The 22,939-nt window shown below is 48.5% G+C and overlaps 1 long non-coding RNA gene across 9 annotated transcripts in view; it reads right to left on the bottom strand.

Moving 5' to 3' along the window:
- Positions 1 to 22,939, bottom strand: part of LOC117200765 (uncharacterized) — a 354,407-nt gene that overhangs the window by 310,703 nt on the left and 20,765 nt on the right. For 7 of the 9 annotated variants that reach the window (XR_007471048.1, XR_007471047.1, XR_007471049.1 and 4 more), the window contains exons 2-4: positions 10,041 to 10,139; positions 9,671 to 9,769; positions 6,576 to 7,324 (exon numbers count right to left, since the gene is read on the bottom strand). This is a non-coding gene — a long non-coding RNA (uncharacterized LOC117200765). The remainder of the gene's footprint in view (positions 1 to 6,575; positions 7,325 to 9,670; positions 9,770 to 10,040; positions 10,140 to 22,939) is intronic. The other 2 variants (XR_007471046.1, XR_007471051.1) reach the window with 2 other exon arrangements.

Raw genomic sequence — 22,939 nt, 5'->3', positions numbered from 1 at the left:
CTTATCTTTGATAAAGGAGGCAGGAATGTACAGTGGAGAAAGGACAGCCTCTTCAATAAGTGGTGCTGGGAAAACTGGACAGGTACATGTAAAAGTATGAGATTAGATCACTCCCTAACACCATACACAAAAATAAGCTCAAAATGGATTAAAGACCTAAATGTAAGGCCAGAAACTATCAAACTCTTAGAGGAAAACATAGGCAGAACACTCTATGACATAAATCATAGCAAGATCCTTTTTGACCCACCTCCTAGAGAAATGGAAATAAAAACAAAAATAAACAAATGGGACCTAATGAAACTTCAAAGCTTTTGTACAGCAAAGGAAACCATAAACAAGACCAAAAGACAACCCTCAGAATGGGAGAAAATATTTGCAAATGAAGCAGCTGACAAAGGATTAATTTCCAAAATTTACAAGCAGCTCATGCAGCTCAATAACAAAAAAACAAACAACCCAATCCAAAAATGAGCAGAAGACCTAAATAGACATTTCTCCAAAGAAGATATACAGACTGCCAACAAACACATGAAAGAATGCTCAACATCATTAATCATTAGAGAAATGCAAATCAAAACTACAATGAGATATCATCTCACACCAGTCAGAATGGCCATCATCAAAAAATCTAGAAACAATAAATGCTGGAGAGGGTGTGGAGAAAAGGGAACCCTCTTGCACTGTTGGTGGGAATGTGAATTGGTACAGCCACTACGGAGAACAGTATGGAGCTTCCTTAAAAAACTACAAATAGAACTACCATATGACCCAGCAATCCGACTACTGGGCATATACCCTGAGAAAACCATAATTCAAAAAGAGTCATGTACCAAAATGTTCATTGCAGCTCTATTTACAATAGCCCGGAGATGGAAACAATCTAAGTGTCCATCATCGGATGAATGGATAAAGAAGATGTGGCACATATATACAATGGTATATTACTCAGCCATAAAAAGAAACGAAATTGAGCTATTTGTAATGAGGTGGATAGACCTAGAGTCTGTCATACAGAGTGAAGTAAGTCAGAAAGAGAAAGACAAATACCATATGCTAACACATATATATGGAATTTAAGAAAAAAAAATGTCATGAAGAACCTAGGGGTAAGACAGGAATAAAGACACAGACCTACTAGAGAACGGACTTGAGGATATGGGGAGGGGGAAGGGTGAGCTGTGACAAAGCGAGAGAGAGGCATGGACATATATACACTACCAAACGTAAGGTAGATAGCTAGTGGGAAGCAGCCGCATAGCACAGGGAGATCAGCTCGGTGCTTTGTGACCACCTGGAGGGGTGGGATAGGGAGGGTGGGAGGGAGGGAGGGAGACGCAAGAGGGAAGAGATATGGGAACATATGTATATGTATAATTGATTCACTTTGTTATAAAGCAGAAATTAACACACCGTTGTAAAGCAATTATACCCCAATAAAGATGTTAAAAAAAAAAAAAGGACTGGATTAGAAGGAAGAGAAGATGCACCAGGCCACACGTGCATGAGAGAAAAAAGGGAAGCAACAGAGTGGGAGGGGAGAAGGAGTTAGGCCCAGAAACCTTGACAGGAACTGCTCCTCGTAGAGCAGAGGACATCAGAGCTTGTTGGAGCCCAGAGATCCATTCCCAGGTAAAGGGTGGGGAGGCGTGGGAGATAAAATCCCTGGTCATCTCACAAGGCCCACAGATGGCAGAAAATCCTAACAGGAGGAGGTACAGAGGAGGCCAGGAGACAAGGTGGCAGAGAGACAGAGAGACAGAGTTCACTGAGAGAAAGTTGCTGCCCAGGTTGTTACCAGGCATGATACTGGCCTCCTGTGGGTGGATCCAGCCTTGCCCCCAGCTCTGGACAGTCACTAGTCTCCTTTTTTTTTTTTTTTTTTTAATAAACTAGTCTCCTTCTGTGAGGAGTTCACTACCAAGAGCTGTGGAAGGTCCCAGATTGTATCCTCTTGCAAGCTCACAAGTTAGCCACAGTTTTACAGACGTGGGTAGAAAACATGAGACCCTTGGATCAGAAGCAAAGCTCTTTATTCCTCACAGTCCAGCAGGTAGCACGAGCATGGCGTCTGCACTGGTGCCTCTGGGCCACCCATGGGGACAACGTGGAGGGGCCTAGAGGGATGCTGCACACACAGTGGGTTTGCTCCACAGCTGACGGAATACAAGCTTAGGAAACCTGAACCTTTTAAAATGGGCATCAACCTGCCTGAGGGAGATATTGTCTTTACTGGAGAGTAAAAATACCTGCCATCTGTTCCTCACCCCAGAGGGAGACACTGTCTGCTTCTTCCAAGGCTGCGTGCTATACAAATATCCCCAAAGACAGAATCTAGAACAAAGGCCGTCAGTGCCTCTGCTCACAAGACTTGCAGGAATGCAAGAAACCCCCAGAGAATTATCTCCCAATACTCACAAACTGCAGAGAGATAGACTCCTACCCTCCCAAGACAGCTCCCATCTCGTCCCTGGGAAGAGCACAGGAGAGAGCGGGCAGGGATGCTTCAGGAAGAGAAAGTCCTCACGCCTGATCTTGAGGGATGGCAGAGACAACCTCACGCTATGGTTGGCTCGTCCTGAGGAACGCCTCCTCTATTTCACTATTCCTCCTCTATTCTTCTATAATTCCACTTTAAAACATGGGTCTGCCAGGGTACAGAGGGGCAAGGAACCGTGCATGAGCAAACAGAATTCGCCCTGCCCTCCTCCAGGGAAAAAGATGCTCTAGAGTTTTTTTAAGATTGCCTAGAATCTGAATCACATTCGAAGCCATTCTCTGGCCACTGAATGAGCACCCGTTACAGCTCCCAATCTCCTTCCACTCTGTCTGTGGCACATGGCATTCCACCCCGCGGTAACGGTGTCCCCGGAGTTCTCCAAATACAGCCTGGAGGGTCCTGCCCTCCAGGTTCACGCCCTGAAGCAGCCAGAGGGGTAAGGGGGCCTGCACATGTGCCTTTCTCTTCACAACAGGCAAGTGGTGAGAAATTTAGAACTGGGTCACCTGGCTTATCTTCTGCCCTCATTGAGAAGATTAATTCACAAACCTTGCATTCAGAAGGCAGGTCAGATGGCCATTTCAATGACTCCTCAGATCATTTTACCTTTACCTATGGGGGCCCACCCAGCAGCCAGGATCACTCAGGGTCACTCTTCTGAATTATAAGTAAGTCACAGCACATGACACCACCAGCCCTTTCTCACAGATTTTAGAGCAGAGATGCACATGCCACAGTACAGGATCCCCCATGTGAATAGCCCCCTCCTAGGAGCTCTCTCAAGGTTTCCACAAGCCCCTAATCTTCTGTCCCTCTCCCCAGGATCTCTTAAACAAATGTTATATGTTCAATTATTGCATTGGCCTATTTAATTGATTTATATGCACTTTAAAAAGCTTTACACTGTGCAGGAAACACATCTATCATAATCCTTGACTGAATTGGAGAAAGGAGAAGGGAAAAAGGGAATTAAAATTTATTGAGCACTTATTATGTGCCAGGTAATACACAAGGTACTTTACATACATTACTGAGTTTAATCCTCACAACTGCCCTGTGAAGTGGGTATTTTTTCCTACTTAGCAGATGAAGAAATTGAGACCTATAGAGGTTAAGGGACTTGCCCACAGTTACAAAGCATCAGCTGGAAGAAGCAGGACTCAACTGCAGCTCTGATTCCAAGCTAACATGTACTTCGGGGTTTAAATACCAAGTGTTTCTATAAAAAGTTACGAATAAGGAATGCACCCCTTATTGTAGCATTGTTTCATTGAGGAAATAAGATCCAATTGGCATTGTTCCCTTGAACCACGTCTTTTACTACAACTTGACGTGCCCAAGTGCACCATTTCACACTAATGGGGGGAGGGGGAGGGATGAGGAAAGGGCCGCTGAGGGATAAGGTAGGGGTGTTTACAAAGCCCAAGAGTTTTCTCTCTGAACACTAACACTTCTTAGAAAATTCTCACTATTGAAAAAACTCTTCAACTATTTCTACTCAATGCCATTGCGAAGGGGTATAGAGAACATTCGTTCATCCAACAAGGGTTTATATATGATAAGTCACTGTGTGTAGGTACAAGGAGACAGCAAAGAACCAGACATTCATGGTCCCTCAGAGCCCACATTCTAGAAACTAAAGTGGTGCTCAAAGTCTGAAACAGCCAGTTAGACACATCCCTGAGCAGACAGAACAGACACAGGTGTCAGTGCTGGGCAGAGTCCAGGGGAGGGGACAGCTGATCCAAGACCCAAGTGACAAGAGGAGAAGCCCTGTACCTTCCCTTCATGACAGAGGTGAGCACTGTCAGTCCATCATGTGCGGCCCCAAGACCAAAGTAAGTCTTGATCTGTTAGTCTGGGTTCTCCAGAAAAACAGAACCAATAGGATGAGATAGATGATAGATAGATAGATAGATGGAGAAAGAGGTTATAAGGAATTGCTTAATGACATTTTGGAGGCTGAGAAGTCCCGAGAGCTGCAAATTTACAAGCTGGAGACCCAGGGGAGTGAATGGTAAAGTTCCACTCCAAGTTCAAAGGCCTGAGAACCAGAAGAGCCAATGGTGTAAGTTCCAGTCTGAGTCTGAGTCCAAAGGCAGGCGAAGGCCAATGTCCCAGTTCAAAGACAGTCAGGAAGAAAAGCATTCCTTCTTCGTCACAGGAGGGTCAGCCTTTTTGTTCTATTCAGGCCTTCCGCGGATTGGATGAGACCCACCCACATTGGGGAGGGCAGTCTGCTTTACTCAGTCTATCAGCTCAAATGTTAATCTCATCCAAAACACCCTCCACACACCCAGAACACACCCAGATTAGTGTTTGACCAAATATCTAGGCATCCCACGATGCCATCAAGTTGACACATAAAATTAAACATCACACTTGGGCAAGTATTTACCCCTTTACTAAGTAGAACCAGACTGCTGAGTTCTTCGGTTTTTCATCTGTTTTGTAGTTTTTCTGTCTCTTATTACCAGACTGTCTGCTGTCACTGCTGACGGTCACTGCCCTTGCCCACAGAAGGACCTCTCCTCACTTCTAATTCAATCTGGGTTTGAAAAACAACTAGTGCTATTCTAGTTGGAATTTAATAAACTTGAAGGAATCCACAGACGTGGAGGTGAAATGCTTGAGATGTAGAGCAAATATTTCGTGACATCTCTCTTATCTTCTCACAGGGAACTTTTTTTTTTGCATCTATTCTGATTCTTAGAGCTGTGAGCTAGATAAGGCAAGTTACCAGAGAACATGAAGACTTTCTGTATGAGGATGAGTCAAACAAAATTGAAATCACAGGGGCTTCCCTGGTGGCGCAGTGGTTGAGAGTCCGCCTGCCGATGCAGGGGACACGGGTTCATGCCCCGGTCCGGGAAGACCCCACAGGCCGCGGAGCGGCTGGGCCCGTGAGCCATGGCCACTGAGCCTGCGCGCACAGAGCCTGTGCTCCGCAACGGGAGAGGCCACAAAAGTGAGAGGCCCACGTACCGCAAAAGAAAAAAAAGTTGAAATCACAATAGAGGGCAAGTCATGGGTAGAAATGTTTTCACAACTTCAGGGGTCAGTTTGGTATTCAGGAATCACAAAACACAACAAATGTGAAAACAGGCAGCTAAACAGAACCAATCCTCCTAGCTTTCTTGTCTATTTAAATTATCCTAGGAAGAATAATTTCCTCCAAAGCCAACAGAATGAATCTTCACTGTGACTTCCCAGGCAATAAGCTAGTCAGATCCTACCAAAGAGTTTCCAGAAACAATGGGTTTTTTACTTTTAAAAATGATCAGAACTTTCAGGACTTAACACACACACAGAAGTAGCAACCATTCTGCTTTGGCCCCATTTTATCACGTGTGAGTGTCAAAATTTGTATAGCTTCAAATCAACAACAAGGAGCTGTAATTTTTGTGTTCGTTTGTTTAAAATACCAGCAGTTTTCTTTTTGCTTGTTTAAGCTTCATTTAATTCACGCTCCAACCTGCCCCTCTTTGATTGCATTTCCAAATCCTAAATAAAAGTGATAACTCTTTCTGCCAATTGTAACAAACTGCTGGTGCCAGTTATTGCTTTTTGAAAGAAAAAAAAAAGCAAAAAAATCTTTTAATACTTAGCTGACAGCTTTATCCAAAAGGGGGGAGAAAACCCTGGCCTTTCAAAGCCACCCGATATATCTGTAACAACCTCTTTACTGAGTTCATGTATCTTCTTTATTGTTCTTCATAAACAGGCTATTGGATCTCTCTAGCCTGCAATGTGAAAAACGAAAAAATTTCCTCCCATCCATGCCTCTCTTATCTCCTAATTGTTTTGTTCTGAGGTAGGGGAGACCCTTATAAATGTCTCTCCTATTTTATATGTCCTCTCCAAGCCCATTCATGCTTTACTCCAGGGCTTTTGACTCCTGTTCTGTTTCCGCCTGAACCTCTATCTGCTTACTGTTCTCCACATCAAACCCCACGAAAGTGTTTGAGATTTCATTTCAGAGGGTGATGTAAGAGAGATAAGAGTCAAAGGCATTTGAAAAGCCACTTTCCAGCGTGTCTGTGCTGCGTAGGTTGGAGGGAGAGACGCAGCTTACCTGACATCACAGAGAACATCCTCGTTCAGGTCTGCGACGTCCACTTCTCTTCTCTGTTCTTTCCAGAGGGCTCTGCAGCTGTGCGTTCTGCTCCGGCTGCTGCAGCTTCAGAGGCTCCTCCATCTCTCTGAGCTCCAGCCTCATCATTGTCCTCAAGAAGCTGAGGTCTGACCACAACAAGAACAGCCCTTGTCAGGGACAGGCAGGTCTGAGCACCTGTGGAATGGCTTGTTGGGGAGGAGGCAAAATTCTTCCATGTGGTTAATTGTCCTATAAATGTAGGAGATGCACATTCCAGGAAAAGGTCATGGAAAGGAGTCTGGAGGGGGAAAAAACTGCTCACTAAATCTCAATTCCTTGATGATATGCCTCAGAGTGAGCATCTCAGACTTGAGTACTGGAGCAGTTCCATGCAATAAAAAAAACCATGAACACTCATTAGTTAGGCTTGGCTGTGATACTGCTGTGTAACAAATAATCCCCAAATCTCAGTGGCTTACAAGAGACATTTCTTTCTTTTCACTCTTGGGTCCGCAGGTTGGCTGAACTCAGCTAGGCTTGGGTTAGGTCTGCTCCATGTATCTCTCCATCGTGGAACTGTGACTCACACAAGGTATACATATCTCATGGTGAAGGCAGGAGCACCAGAGGACAAGCCCAAACATTTGAGGCCTGGGCACACCCCCACTTCTGTGCACTGCTTACATGGCCATGATGGAAGTGAGTGAGGCAAATGAGCATACACCATCCTGAGGAGGAAGAGAGAGGGGATATTGAGTGAATATTTGCTCAACAACAATCCTCTCTACCACACACACACACACACACACACACACACACAGAGAGAGAGAGAGAGAGAGAGAGAGAGAGAGAGAGACAGAGAGACAGAGAGAGAGAAAGAGAGAGAGAGACTTACAAGGTCAAAGAGAACTGCTTTTCAGGGAGGCAACAGTCCTGCAAAATAGGAATTGCCTGCTCTTCCTACCTGCCCCTGGCTGTTTGCAGCAGTTCAACAAAGACATTTTTGGATCTGGGACTGAAAGCAACTTTAAATGCCATCTAGCCCTACATCTTCACCACAAGAAGTTTCTAGTAACAGCTCCAGTGACAGGGAGATCACTTTCTTCAAGGCAACCCACTCCAAGCACACAAAATGAGTCTCCTTCTCCAGTATAGCAATGCCTCAGATGTCAGTGGCCAGCTCTTAGGTATCCCCTAAGCCTTCTCTTCTCCAAGTGAAAGGCCCTGGGTGTCTTTCCCTCAAAGCCCATGGTTCTGAGTCAGTTTCCTCCAAGCACGTGCTATGTGTCAATGCACTTCTCATGTTGGGAACCAGAGCTCCAGAACCACAACATTTGTACAAGTGGAGCAAGGCGATCCTCTCCCCCATTCTGAGCCAGCATCCACCCGACAGGAACCACTCATATGTCTTCCTCAGGTTGAGCTTAAAGTCATCTCAAGTCGAAACAGTCTTACATGTGTTGCTAAACCATTCATCAGTCAACCAATCATGGAGTGCTTAGGATACAGCCTGCATCCTGCGAGGTGCTGGGGACACTGTGGTCAACAAGGTTGACGTACGTAGTTCTGGCTCTCGTGGAGGCTACTTGGAGAGACAGATAAGAAATAAGTAAAGAGGGGGCTTCCCTGGTGGCGCAGTGGTTGAGAGTCCGCCTGCCGATGCAGGGGACACGGGTTCGTGCCCTGGTCTGGGAAGATCCCACATGCCGCGGAGCGGCTGGGCCCGTGAGCCATGGCCGCTGAGCCTGCGCGTCCAGAGCCTGTGCTCCGCAACGGGAGAGGCCACAACAGTGAGAGGCCTGCGTACCGCAAAAAAAAATAATAATAATAAGTAAACAGACCAAAAACTAAGAAAATGGAAATACATACTATGAAGATAAAGAATAGATAATGGGAGGAGGGAAAAGGAAAAGCTGTATGAGATACGGTGGCCAGGGAAGGCCCCTCCAAAGAGGTGAATCCTGAAGCCCGGGGAGAAGGCCGACAGGAAGACGGCAGGGAGGATGGGGCCTGCAGGATGAAGGATGGAGATGTGAAGGTAGTCCGGGTGGCCAGGCCTGGTGAGTGGCGAAGGGGGCACAAAGAGCAGGCAGAGTGTCAGCAGGTCTGCTTGGCCGTGAAGGGAGCAGAGTGTATTCTGAGCACAGCAGGAAGACACCGACGTGCTTTAAGCAGCAAAGGGCACGACGTGACGTGCATCTTCAGCAGCATCCCTGGCGTTCCGAGTGCTTGCATCCAACTGTGTACATCCGAGTGTGTGCACCTGAGTGTGTGCATCCGTGCACGTGGATCGGTGCAGTCCTTGTGGAGAGAAGGCCCAGCCGGATAACTTGATGTCTGTCCCAAATGAGTTTCTCTTTGTAAATTTAGGCCCCTTGGTCCAGCCTGTCGGCCAACAGCCAGATTCTCCTTGCAGCTCTGTGCCACCAGCACAGGCCAGACCAGGAGGAAATGTGACTCTAATGGGTGAACAGCAGAGCCCTTGGGCACATCAACTGAGACAGAAAAAGTATAAAAACCTGACAGAAGAACTTTAAAAGCAGAGCCTTCAGCAACCATGATTTTCAGGAACAAATGGTTCATCTTCCTAAACACCCAGCCCAATGTTGAGGAACAGATCCTGGGTGATAAGCAACAGGGATATAAAACTTCACCCTTGGGAAACAGAAATGCAAAGCACTGTCCTAACCAGATGAGCTGGAGCCTGCCTGCAATCAGCCAGAAACCCCTGGAGTCTTGTCTGACTGGGAGGAAGAGGTCTCTGTGCCCTGCTTCTGCCAGACTCACCAACACGTCTGTGTGACCCCTGCTTGGTGGGCTGGTGCTCTGCCCAGTGGGGTAGCACTGCTTCCACCTTCTCCACCAGCCATCCCCGTGGGTCACTGCACGGGTCTGGACCATGCAGACAGGATGGGCAGAGACCAGAGGACTAGTGAGGAAGTAGGGGGCCCTTCGAGCACAGCTGAGTGGGCAAGGACACTTAAGAATCTAACCGGGGGGGATAAAGGAGAAGCTGTCAGCATAGATGAAACAGGCAGAGGAGATTCTGTGGACAATTAGAGGCTTAGAGTTACCTGGGACTCTCTCCTTAGCCCATGTGCAGGAAGGTTCTTAGAGATGCAGGAGACACCTGCTGATTTGCTAGGAGCCAAGGAAGGCCAGGCAAGGCTTACCTGACCAAAATAAAGAGACAGAAATAGAGATATTTAGATACATATAGGTATATAGATATCTATAGATACAGATGTATAGATAGATAGAGATATTGATACAGATGTATCTTCCCCAGAACACATCTTGTTTTCAGTGAGTGACCTCCCCCAAGGAGCCAGGAGCTCTGGAAAAGGAAGTAATGACTGAGACGCACACCTGGAGGCGGGCACAGCTTTTGTGGGGGACAGAGATAAAGAGAGCGCCATGCAACTGAAGGATGCTCCAACTCACCCCTTGCTTTTCTCTGCTTCCTCCCCTGCCCAGCCTCAGGGGTACTCTCTCCTTTGTCCCGTTGTATCCTTCTTCCTTACTCCAGCCTCCTGGTCTTGTCTGAATAACACAAAGACTTCAAGGGTCAAACCCAAATTATCGAGAAGGAGGTGTTTCAAACTTCTTATCCTCATTACATTTTTCAGAGAGAAAACAGGTTTAATCAATATGTACGGTATAATCCTATCTTTAAAAATATATTATTTATTACTATAAGGGGCAGAGTATTTATATGTGCATATAAACAGAGGTGAAAAAAGTCTGACAGAACACAGGAGATTTTTAGGGCAGTGAAACTCTGTATGATACTGTAAGAGGGGGTGCATGTCATTATACGTGTTTCCAAATCCACAGAATGTACAACACCAAGAGTGAACCCTAGTGTGAGCCATGGGCTTTGGGTAATAATGATGAGTCAGTGTCAGTTCAGCAGCTGTAACGAATGTCCCCTCTGGTGATCGTGGCGGAGGCTGTGCAGGTGCAGGGCAGGGAGTATGTGGGAACCCTCCATACCCTCCTCACAATTTAGCAGTGCACCCAAATTCACATCAGGTTTTTTTCTTTAAAAATATAAGCTTTATATTTTTAAAACTTCAGCAGATATTCATCAGACCGATCACAGTCTTCTGAGTTCATTCATTCCCTCGGATATTTATGGGGACCTCCTGTGTTAGACATTTTACCAGAATTGAGTATCAGAATTTAATTAATTTAAGTGATTTACTTTTCTTTCTTCATTCTCTCTCTTCCTTCTTGCTTATCTCTCTTTTCTCATTTTGCAAGTCAACATGTAATGATAATGAACCAAAGAAAAAGCGTTTCAGAGCAGGCCTCCTCCTCTCCCAGCTCTCACACCCCAGGTTAGGTATCCTGGTGGAGAAGCTTCAGACTTCTGCTGTAGTGTTTGGACATGAAGTTCCTGCTCTGCTCTTGGCCCTGGAATCCCGTCGGAGCTCACAGGGAGCCCTAGCCGGCCTCCCCAGTCCCCCAGGAATCCCCGGGGCTAGGATTTGGGTGGCTGTGCAGAGCCCTGTCATCTCACCGAGGTAATATGGCTCTCAGTTCATGCAGCACTGGAGAGGGGGCAAAGGAGACAAATGGAATTTCTGCTCAGTGAGTTGATGATGATAATAAATAAGGTCTTTTCTCCAAAGACTTGAAATCTGTTGGCTCATTTCAATGCACAAAATTATTCATTTAAAAACTCCTCCCCACAGGCTTGAAGTAGATGGGGGATTAGTAATCATTAACCCCATTTTGCAGATGGAGAAACCAGGACCCAGCAGGAGCTGGAGCTCATAACCACTGGCAAAGCAGGTGTCCTGACTCCCCGGCCACTGCCTTATTTGGAGGGGGTGCAGACACAGCCTCAAGCTGGTACTGGAAGCACAGGCCCAGAAGGTCATGGCTGTATCCTCAAGAGTCTATGCTGAATTCTCCACCTATTCCTCTAACTGCTTCCCTCCTCTGACTCTGAGCTCCCAGAGGACCCGAAAACCATTTCTTCCTCTTTCTCTGTCCTCCCAAGACTGAGCAGACTGAGGGCAGGGTCCAGACACTCCCTCTGCTTCCCTCACGCTGAATGTGCTCAGGACAGGGCTCCCCAAAGGCCCCCGATGCTTGGTGATCAATGACGCATGGATCGGCTGAACCGTGGCGGAATGCCTTCCCTGGTCCAGGCTCTTATATTTGCCAGGAGAATACTGCCTGGGAGGCAGAGGCAATCGTGTGGCTCCGAGCAGGGAGAGGACATCCTTCTCCTGCTCTGCCTTTGCCTGTCAGAGCTTCCAGCCTCGGGTAACCATGGTAATCACCAGCATTAACCACGGCAGTGACAGGGGCCTCAGCAAGCCAGCTCTGACCTGCTCCCACTGCAGATGGTGCCCTGGCTTCCTGCAGCACGTCGGTCCCCAGTTCGTACCCCTGCTGCCTGTACCCAGGGGCTGCAAAGGATGGTCTGCCTACCAGACCCAGGAGTCAACGCTGGAGAGAGAAAACAGCCCTAAGCCTCCTGCACCATCAGCAGGACCTGGGTCAGAAGAGGTCGAGGATGTGGCCCAAGATCTTAGTGGCCATGATGGTGGTGCCCAAGGACCAGGGCTTATTCCCTGCACTCCCCGTCCTGTCCCAGCCCTGCCTTCAAAGATGGCAGCCATCAGCTGTCACCACAGGAGGCCAGCCTGACCTATGGGTGCCCCTCAGGGCAGGAATTAGGGGCATCCACAAGTAAACTTCTGCTGCCCTTGACTTAAGGGCCATGCCAGAAGAGCCGCAGCTGAGCCATTCTTGCGAAATTTCGGTGCTGCCCCTCTGATCCTGCCCACCGTGCCCATCAGCTGCACTGCTCCACGTCTGAGACATCGGGAGACAGCTTACCATGTCCCCAGGTCTTCATACCAGGGACACGTCCTACCAGCCCGGCCTCACTTCTTCCTAAGCCCTGCTCCCCATCTCGCCCTCCTATGAAGCATTAAACTTTTTTCCAGGTGGCACGGAGCTGAGGCACTGCCCAGAACCCAGGGGCCCGTCCTTTGCAGCTCTGAGGGCCAGTCCAGACTGCCCACGGGGGACAAACAGAGGCCTTTTCCCAGGTCCTCGGGTGAGGGGAGCAAAGGACAGCTTCTGTGAGCTACCAGAATCCCTGCCGCAGCCGCCCCAGGGTTTGCAACAGGCTTGTGGCCGCATCCGGGACTCAAGGGCTTTGCGAATTCCTGACAAACAACACTAAGGATGGTTGAGCCCAGCTGCTCCTGAGAAATCTTTAAATGGGAAAGGGCCAAAGAATGAGTTTCCCAGGAACCGCTCCCCGAGCCCTGGCTGCCGCCCAGCCTGGCTTCAGCCGGGAGCCCAGCGCGGGTGACGGAGAACGACGCGGCGCTCCCTCTAGCGGCGAACCTCCCGCACAGCGCCTCCCGTCTGCCGGCGAGCCTTCCCGCGTGCAGACGCTCCCCGGGGACCGCGCTCCTGTCCTGTCTCCCGAGTGCAAGCGGTGAACCGGTCAGCTCTGAGGAGCAGGGCCGCCTCACCTGGGCCAGAGGAAGGTCCGTGCCCCAGCGGAGGAGCCCCTCCGGCCTTGAGCCGCTCCCAGCCAGGAGTTCGCAGCAGATCCCCTGACCCGGGGTGAGGCCGCCAAGCTGCCCTCTGCCTCGATGAGGCCAGGAACGGGCCAGGAAAGCTGCGTGGCCTGCCCCAAACTGAGACCTCTACAAGGTCTCTGGGCTGCTTTGCCAAGCCAAGCAGCGCTGACGGCGCAAGACGCTTTGCAGGCCCACCTGCCCCACCCCTACCCCCCCATCGCCCCCCCTGCGCCAGCAGCCCCCTTCCAGCCCCTACCCCGCTGAGCTACCACAGTTGGGTCACGTGCCCCACCCACCCCTTGGGGATGCACTCTCTTATTCATCTCTGTATCCTCAGCACCATGCACAGTAACTGTCTGTTGAATTCATGTACGAATGAAGAAATAGAACAGCATTTGCTGTGACAAAAGATGTTCCTCTACACAAAGACGATCTGTTTTGCCAGAATCCACAGGAGACTCGATCTGTGCCGAGGAAGTTATGTTCAGTCTCGACTGTGCTCATCCTTTCCACACCTCCTCTCCACCCTGCTCTACTCCTTGAGGAGGAAGGCCCTGTCTACTTTATCTCTGGGTGGGGGTCTCCAGAAGAATGCTGAGAAAAGACTTAAGTGAGGAAGGGAGGGAGGAAGGGATGAAGAGAGAAGGGAGAGAGAGATGGAGGACCTGTTATTCATGGCCAATCAAAGCTGGCTTTTGATTCACACCCACTCTGATTGGCCTGTCCAGTCATGACATCATCAGAGAGCCAGGGGTGCTCTTACTCTAATTAATCAATGTTAGTAGCTTTATTGAAGTATAATTCACATACCATACAATTCACCCACTTAAAGTGCAATTCAATGATTTTTGCTCTATTCAAAGAGCTGTACATTCATCACCACCACAATTTTCATGACCCCAAATAGAAACTCCACACCCACTCACAGTCACTCCTCAGCCCCACCCAGGCCCCCAGCCCTAGGCAACCACCAGTCTACTTTCTGTCTCCACGAATTTGCCCATTCTGGACATTTCATGTAAATGGAATCATACAATTTGTGGTCTTTAGTGACTGGCTTCTTTCATGTAGCGTAGTGCTCTCGGGGACCATCGATGTTGTAGCATGTGTCAGAACTTCATTTCTTTTTATTGCCTAATAATAGTCCATGGTATGGATATATACATTTTGTTTATCCATGTATCAGTTGATGGACAGTTGGGTTGTTTCCACGTTGGGCTCTTACAAATAATATTATTTTTCTAGTAATAAAAACCCAAACCGTTTGATGTTCCCCCTGCCTCCGAAGAGGATATGAGGTAGTTTACCCTAAAAATGGCAAAGCTACAATCAAATCCAAGACTATTCGCATATTACTGTTTAATTTTGAACTTCCTCCGTGTCTCAGACAGGGTGCTAGGGACTTTCACAAAACATTATCTGTTTTTGAGAGAAATTTTTGAGCTAATTCTTGCATGACAATTGAGTCTCAATTTACCTGTAAGCTTCTTAACAGCCATGGCAAAAAGGGAAGTATAAGGAAATGTACATTATATTACTGTCCCACTGGTATCACTGTTGGATTGGAAACAGCTCCATCATTCACTCTTCTCCTAGAATTAGGAGAGCAGAGCTGCTCTTTGGTTCTCCATCAAGCATGGAGCCTTATTCCGCCCCGCTCCATGCTTGTTAACCATGTACCAGTTAACCACTGACATCCCCAATACCATTAACTTGTTTGCCCAGCACTTTCATACCCGTGATATCTTTTAACCCAGTGGGGTAGTGCCTGAGCCGTATTACTAGCCCTATCCTGCAGGTCTTCAGTGTTTCTTCAACCAATGTCTGTTACAAGTCAAATACTATGAGTCCAGGTGAACAAGATAGATACAGCATTGCCCTCCCAGAACTCACGGCCCAGAGAGGAAACCAGACACTAAACAAGCAGACAACTAAGTAATCCCCAAAGCCAAAGTGCTGGGGATGAAACCAAGAGGGAGTAGTGGTGGAGAATATCAAAGCGCGTGCAGAACATACTCCCAGGAGTGGTCAGGAGAGTCCTCCCTAAAGATGGGGTTTTCAGCTGCAACCCTAAGAAGGAGCCAGCCATGTGGTCAGAGGGAGATTGTTCCCTGCAGAGGGAATGGCATGAGCAGGGGCTCTGGGGAGGAAAAGAGCCTGTTGTGATCCAGGAACAGGAGGAAGCCACCGTGGCTGGAACGTAGGAACAGGGAAGAGGCACAGACAGGGCCGCACGGACACCCAGGGCAGATCGGGAAGGGCCTTACAAACCAAGATAAGGAGTTCGGTTTTTATTTTCAGTGCAATTGGATTCAGTGAAAAGGTTTGGAAAGGAGAGTGATGGGATCCCATTTAAGTTTTGAAAAGACTGCTGTGCGGAAGATGAACTGCAGGCCAGAGAAGAGGCAGGGAACCCTGTTGGGAGGCTCTCGTAGGGTCCAGGAGGGGATGCCTGTCACGGGCAAGGCGATGAGAGTCACGCTGCAGAGAAGACATAAAGAAGAGGGATACATCACAGGTGGCTCCTAGGTTTTGGTTTGTGGAACTATAGGTAAAGGACAGTGCCATCTACTGAGGTGGAAAAGAGTGGAGAAGAAATAGCTTAGGAGAAATATCAAGAGCTCTGTTAGAGACGCAGTTGGTTTAAGATGCTTGTGTAACACCCACCTGGAGAGGTCAAGCTGTGAACTGGCTAGGAGCCTGGAGCTCTGAGCCGAGGCTTTTCTAGAGATGCAAATTAGGGGCTGTCAGAGTGGAGGTGGCATTTCGAGGCACGGGTATGGATGAGATCACCTGGGGAGATCTCTCAAGCTGTTGAAGCTTTTCTCTGTATCTGCCTCCCGGGTGGGAAAACAATAAGTCAACTCTGTCAGTTCAGAGAGGGGAAAAAACTCACAGATGATGCTGGCCATTTGGTCCCATGTAGATGAAAGTTTGATTGAGCAACTTTTCTTGCAGTCAATCACAGGTTTGATCACGTGTGCGCAGATACACAAACCGCGCCTATCCCCCTGACCACGTGAGAACAAAGGAGACTGGGGCAGCCGGCCAGACTCAGGACAGCAAGTGGGCTCGCCCCCAAAATGGGAAAACAGGCTCCTATCAAGCAGTGAGATTGCACGTCAGTAGGTCACTGCTGCAGCAGAAATGTTACAGCACAGCCATTACTGACGAGCAACAAGACTGGGATGATGCTCCGAGGGCTTAAAACAAGAAACGGAGACTCTGTGTGTCCACACTCAGGTACAAACGGAAGGGAAGAAGCCCCGCCAGTTTCGACCATCCATATACCACCCCCGCCCACGCACACTCATCATCTTCACCATCATCGTCAACACTCTGCTGATAGGAGAGACGTCGTTTTGTCCAGTAAAAATCTACAGAAAAATTCCAAGTTTTATTTTTCTGAAAAATCAGCCTTTAATAAAAAAATTGCGCTGGGCTCATTGAGAAACGCTGGTGTATTTCTGAGACACAATTACATGGTTTTCATTTTATAGGAAAACCTGGGTGAAAATAAAAGGCTTCTCAAGAATCCCATTCCAGAAGCAAAGACAACTCCAACTTTCGCTGTTTATGAATGGAGGGTGACTCAGCCTCTTCTGCCGGCCCCAGGGCCCCAGCCATGGGGGAAGCGTGGGCGGCAGACAGAGTCTAAGTTAGGGAAGGAGGAATTAGCATGGATTTGCTCGGATGTAGCTTTGTCCAATCATTTCTGAATGATAACGGTGATTCAGATATAAATGAACTAGTGTCAGGAGGAAAACAAAGAGGTCATCAATCACCCAGTCGTCAGTTATCAATCGTGACGATGGGTCAAGACCCAAGGTGAATGATGCCAGAACGGAGGAGAGGAAAACCCAGCCCTCGTCTCGGGAAAACCAAAGACAACAGCACATGCAAAGTTCACAGCAAAGCCAGTCTGCGTGTGCCAAAGGCTAAATAAGGCAGAACTCAGCCCTTCGGGAGCTCTTGGGGAGACAGCACCGTGCAGGGGCAGTGCAGGCAAGCACAGAGGGGAGGAGACCTCAAGCTGGGAGGGGCCCAGAGGATTCAGAGGACAGAGGGCGTGCAGGGAAAGGGTCCAAGCACAGCTCCAAAGCTGGAAGGGAGGATGTGGTTGGGGGGCAGCAGGGAGACCAGTGTAGGTAGGATGCAGAGGGCAAGGGTGGGGACCCAGCAGGCAGGGCAATGGGTGAGCACCAGCAAGAGGTGACAGGAGTAAAGGCTCTGTCTTCAGGCAAGATTTCACCTGACCTGAGCTGTGTAGGTACATCTGCCTCCCGCGACCCCACCTGAGACTCTGCAACGGGCCCACTGAACTCTGTCCTGACTCCACATTCACTGCAAACACATAGACAAACTGGCTAAACACTGTAATGCAATTTATCAGAACGCATGCCTTGCCCTCCTTTGCCAAGCTTTCAACCATATAGATACGTGGGGAGAAAGAGAGAGCAGGTTAACAAATTATGCAGTTCTACCCCAAAATAAAGCACAAGCACCCCTCTCCCCGCTCCAGTTCCCCAGGTTAACTGATTCTCATGAAGCCGTGGCATTTACTGCCCACTGCTCATCTTTATTTTAAAAGATCACAAGCGGTACACAAATGGCAGGGTGAAGACCACCTCTGGCTCTAACTGTTTAGTGAAAGGTTAGTCCCCGAATTAACAAAAACGTGTTATGTTATTTTATTTAAAAACATATCTGGGGGCTTCCCTGGTGGCGCAGCGGTTGAGAGTCCGCCTGCCGATGCAGGGGACGCGGGTTCGTGCCCCGGTCTGGGAAGATCCCACATGCTGCGGAGCGGCTGGGCCCGTGAGCCATGGCCGCTGGGCCTGCGCGTCCATTCAGAGTATTTACCAGCCCAATTTTTGGCAAATAATTCTGTTTTAAGTAGGCTGGGCCCATAAGAAAAGCTGAGGGTGGGAAAGTGCCTGCGGGTCGCTCACACTGAGGCCGCGTGAAGAGAGGAAAGGGCCTGGCCGGGCACGGCTGGGCTGTAGGGACTTGATCCAAAGTAGGTGACTGAATTACAAGGTCCCAGGGGCTTGGCAATCCACGGCAATACTGATGTTAAAACATGCTGTGATTTTCTTGGAAATGACTCCCAGTGTAATTTCATGGGTCCAGGTTCTTTTGTTTTCCCTGCATCCCTTCTGCCAGGCTAGACTATACAGTTTGTTGCCCAGTGAAGGTGGAAAAAAAGCTTCAAAGCAGGTCATAGAGCAGAGAAGCAGGGTGTGACATAAAGATGACCTGAAAAGTGAAGTAGAACATCCTTCATTGCTGGTGGAGGAGCCCACAGAGAGATGAAAAGTACAGGGAAGAGGTCACTGGCTCCCTCTAACTGTTGAAATCTCTGGAGGCAGAAGAGAAATTGGTAGGGCCGCCAGACAGGCTTGCAGGGAAATCCCAGCATGCACAGCTTACTTCTGACTTCCCAGGGCACGTCTCGGGAAATCAGAGTGTCTGCAGAAAAACCATCTCTTAGGCACCGCAGTACAGGGTGGGAAATTAGAAGCGCCTGAGGAGTGGTCCAGGTGGCCCAAGGTGGCACCCCTTCCTCGTCTCCTGCTGTCCTAGGAGTGTTGCATCAGGACCCGAGAAGCTCCCTCCCACCAAGCCCCAGAGTCGACTGCCACGCTCTGCCTGTGCCAAAAACACAGACCATAAGCCCCCGCCCCCAGCAGTGGATGCTTCGGTGGTGGAGCTGGTGAGGCCAGAGGCCACCCCAGGGACAAGTGGGCAAGCAGGTCAGCCGCAGGACTGTGCATGGACCAGACAAGTCCATCAAAGCAGGAGACATGAAGATGTCCTGAACGCAGGCATCCTCCTAGAAAAGTTGGCAGGAGGAGGAAGGGAAAAAGAGCCCGCTTGAGGGGAGTCACAGACCTGAAGGAGAACATGTATTTTAATTGATTTATTTACTGGGGCAGGGGGAGGGGCACTCTTTCAACTAGAAGAAATAATGCTATCTTCCTTGTCAAGGTTAAAGACTGCTTTTGGTGGTGGTGGTGGCGATACTTGTGTTTTTATTATTGCTGTCTTTCCTGCCATCAGCAAGAAAGCAAGCTGAAACTAGTTCTGGAAAAAAAATTTTTTTTTTTAGGTGTTGGGGGTAGGAGTTTATTAATTAATTAATTTATTTTTGCTGTGTTGGGTCTTCGTTTCTGTGCGAGGGCTTTCTCTAGTTGTGGCAAGCGGGGGCCGCTCTTCATCGCGGCACGCGGGTCTCTCACTATCACCGCCTCTCTCCCTGCGGAGCACAGGCTCCAGACTCGCAGGCTCAGTAGTTGTGGCTCACGGGCCTAGCTGCTCCGCAGCATGTGGGATCCTCCCAGACCAGGGCTCGAACCCGTGTCCCCTGCATTAGCAGACAGATTCTCAACCACTGCGTCACCAGGGAAGCCCCTGGAAAAAAAATTTTAAAGCTATCTTTTCCTGCACATATTAATACTTGCCAGTTACATTTCAGCCCCTTCACCACTTTCAGTGTCTAAAGGGCCTGTCACGCATGGACACACGAGGCAGCAGGAATCTCGGGACTGTGGTATTTGGCAAAGTGCAATCAGGGCCAGCAACTTTGTCCCAAGGGGGGTCCAGCTGTGTTGAAGGAGGACTGTATCCACAGCTACAAACACAAGGACAGAGCCCAGCCTTTCTCAGAGTGGCCTGCAAGGGCCAGGAAGGATGTCCAGCACGAGCCAAGCATGCAGCTCAAGGAGAAATGAAGCTCCAGGCAGGACAACTCGGACCAACTCCAGCTCATGGTCTGGAGAGACTTACTAAAGTTTCCCTGGGGAAACAGCAACTCAGGGGGTCATCTTAGATTGGACATTCAGAGCGAGAATAACTGCAGCACCTACCCACCCACTGCGATAGTGCCCACCCACCTGCCGGGCTAGACCCCTAGGGAAACAAAGGCTGCTGATTCCCCAACGATGCCAGCCCTCGGTGCTCTCCCACTTCCCAATCTTCCACAGACACACCAAGATGAGATAATGGATTCAAAAGCACGTCGTCAACTGCAAAGTGCCGTACAAAAGCTGGCATAATTATTAATATTAGCGGTGAATATTTTTTTCGGGAGAGAGAGAGAGAGATGCCAGCATTTGTGCGTTCATAAATCATAAAATGCTTCCCGCCTAAGCCTTCTTCCCTTGTCTCTCTTTGGCTTGTGAACTTCCCAGTCCTACCACATGAGTCCTTTTGATGGAGAGGTTGTTCGTTATAGTGGACGAGGAGTTCATGGCTGTCTCAGTGCCGGAGCCGTGGCAAGGCTTTGTCAACACCTGCCTGTACTGAACAGAACTGGAAGAGATGCCACCCTCGGGCTGATGTGAAAAAGGTGGGTGAGCGGCAGGACCACAGCAAGCACTTAAGGAGGCTGCATCTCAGCATTTACATGTAAACCTCATCCCTGGAGGCCTGTCAGTTTTCCAGAGGGCAGGGCCTGTTTATTCTGCATCTCTCAAACCCAACAGTGCCCATCCTGAGGCTGCAGGCTTGCTGGGTGAAGGAGTGCTCGCCTGATGAGCTAGTGATCTGCTCAACTGATGATATGCTCGTCAAAATCCATAAATCAATGCCTGAGCCCAAAGCCCAGATCTTGCCGGGGAGGTGCTAGACTAAGAGGCAGGCGGCATGAGTTCTGGTTCTTAGGGGCCACAGTTCCATGTGTGACTTTGGAAAAGTCCCCTCCCTTCTTTGGACTTCAGTTCCTTCATCTGTAAATTTAGGAAAGGGGGGTTAAAAATTTTTTGAGTGTGTGAACCCACATTCTGTGACCCCATCTATGCCTCTGCTCTCCTGGGCAGCGCAAACAAAACAGAACCAGACGAAATAATCATCAACAATTTAGCAAAAAGAGCAGCCCTATTCTTAATGAGATTCCAGAGATTAAGACTGGTTTTTATTAGATTTTGCAATTATTTAATGCTATGAGAATGTTGTTTGTGGAATGATTAAAAATTGTGGGTAAAATGTAAGTAAGTGATTCATTTAAATCTGAATCTGAAGAGATGATAGAGCCACAAGGAGGACTGAGACCAACGTCTAACAGGGGAGCCAAGAAGGCAGCAGGAAAATGGGTCCAGGGCTGCAGAGACCCACCATGAGACTTGTCACGTGCAGCCTAGGGGATGAGAACAAAGAACAAGCAACAAATCCAGGCCCTTTGAACTCTGACTACCGCCAACACCTGTGCACCTCTAACTTGTGAGGCATCTAAATTTTCAAAAGCTTGCAACACAATTAATTTTGAAATCATATTCAGCATGGCTTAATTTTGAATCTTTGATGATTTGAAATGTCCTGCCTCAAATTTAAATTATTGTGGCACATGCAGATTTACAAACACACACACACACACCTCTCTCTTTCCCCCTCTAGAAACCACTGGAAGTTTCAGTCTTAATGATGAGGAGAAATAACAAAAGCACTGAAATTGACCAAGACTCTGCCATGAGAAACCATAGCACAATGTCTGGAACACGACGGGTATTCCATTCAACAAACATCAGGGGTGATATGATGGTGACGAAGAAGACGATGATGATGCTCGTGATCACAACAATGACAGTAAAAGCACAGGGAGACCCAGGGACCTACTTCTACTTGTACGCAGACCAGTGCGGCTCTGCATTGGCTGCCAGCAGAAATCGCCAAGGACATAATTCCAACCTTGTGACTCGGCGCTCCTCCCAGCAACTGTCTCCATCCAAGCTTCGGACTTCACCCCTTCTCATCACATGTCTATCCTCACCTCACCTTTCTGACCTGACTCTCACCGGTGCTGAATGTGTGCTCCCCAGAAGCTGCTTTTAAAAATAAACCTTTGATGTTTGCTTCCTGGGTGCCTGTCCCTTTCTCTAATAGCAGCTCATTTAATCACAAACAATCCTATGAAGTTAGTAGCACAGCATCCTCACTGAACATGTAAAGTGGTTGTGAACCGAATAAGTGAGTGCTCTTTTAAAGAGGAGGAAACTGAGGCGTAGGGAGTCCCTTGCCCACATCATAGAGCCTAGAGTTGAGGTCTGAGCCCAATTCTGTCCACCTCCTAAGTCTGCACGTTACAATAAGGTCTCATTCTCAACACACTCTGTTCTAAGGATTTCAGGTTATCTTGCCTACAAAGCTGTGAACGCTGCAAGGCCAGAGACATTGCCCGTTTTGTTCACTGCTGTGTCCCTGAGCACAGTCCTAGGCTAGGGTACTGAGTAGCGTCTCACTAAATATTTATTGAAGAAATGAATGAATTAATTCTGTCTACCTTAGGAGGTGATCAAGGAAATGGAGGCGAATGTGTTTCGGTGGCACTTAAATTAGATACACATGAAAGAAAAAGATGCTTGAGGTACAGTTTTTAGCAACTCAGTTAGTTGGGATCTAAACAGGAAAGCCGCAAGCCCTCCTAGTATTCACACACAGGAGATTTAATAACACGTATTGGTATGCCACGAGAGAAAAGAGGCTGAGAAGACAACAGTGAATGGTAAAGGACCCTAGAGATGAATGCAGCGGAAACTACGGCCACTCTTCAGCTGGAGGGATAAAGAAAAGCCACAGAGTTACTGAGCTGGGAGCTGCGGTCACCCAGTAGATGCTGAAAACCACAGTGAGCCCATCCATGAGGAGCTGGGGCCATGGAACTTGCAGCTTCCGCCAAGGACTTAATCAACCCCAGGCAAAGAGAAAAGGAGAGAAATATGCCAGCTTCTCCCTTCTTCTTGCCCTCAGTTCTCCTCCAGGGCTTCTCATTGGCCAGACCCAGCCAGG

The sequence above is a fragment of the Orcinus orca genome, chromosome 13 (assembly GCF_937001465.1).
Source record: "Orcinus orca chromosome 13, mOrcOrc1.1, whole genome shotgun sequence".
Lineage (NCBI taxonomy): Eukaryota > Metazoa > Chordata > Mammalia > Artiodactyla > Delphinidae > Orcinus > Orcinus orca.
The sequence above is the reverse complement of the archived record's forward strand: the minus strand, read 5'-3'. Positions and strand labels throughout refer to the sequence as shown.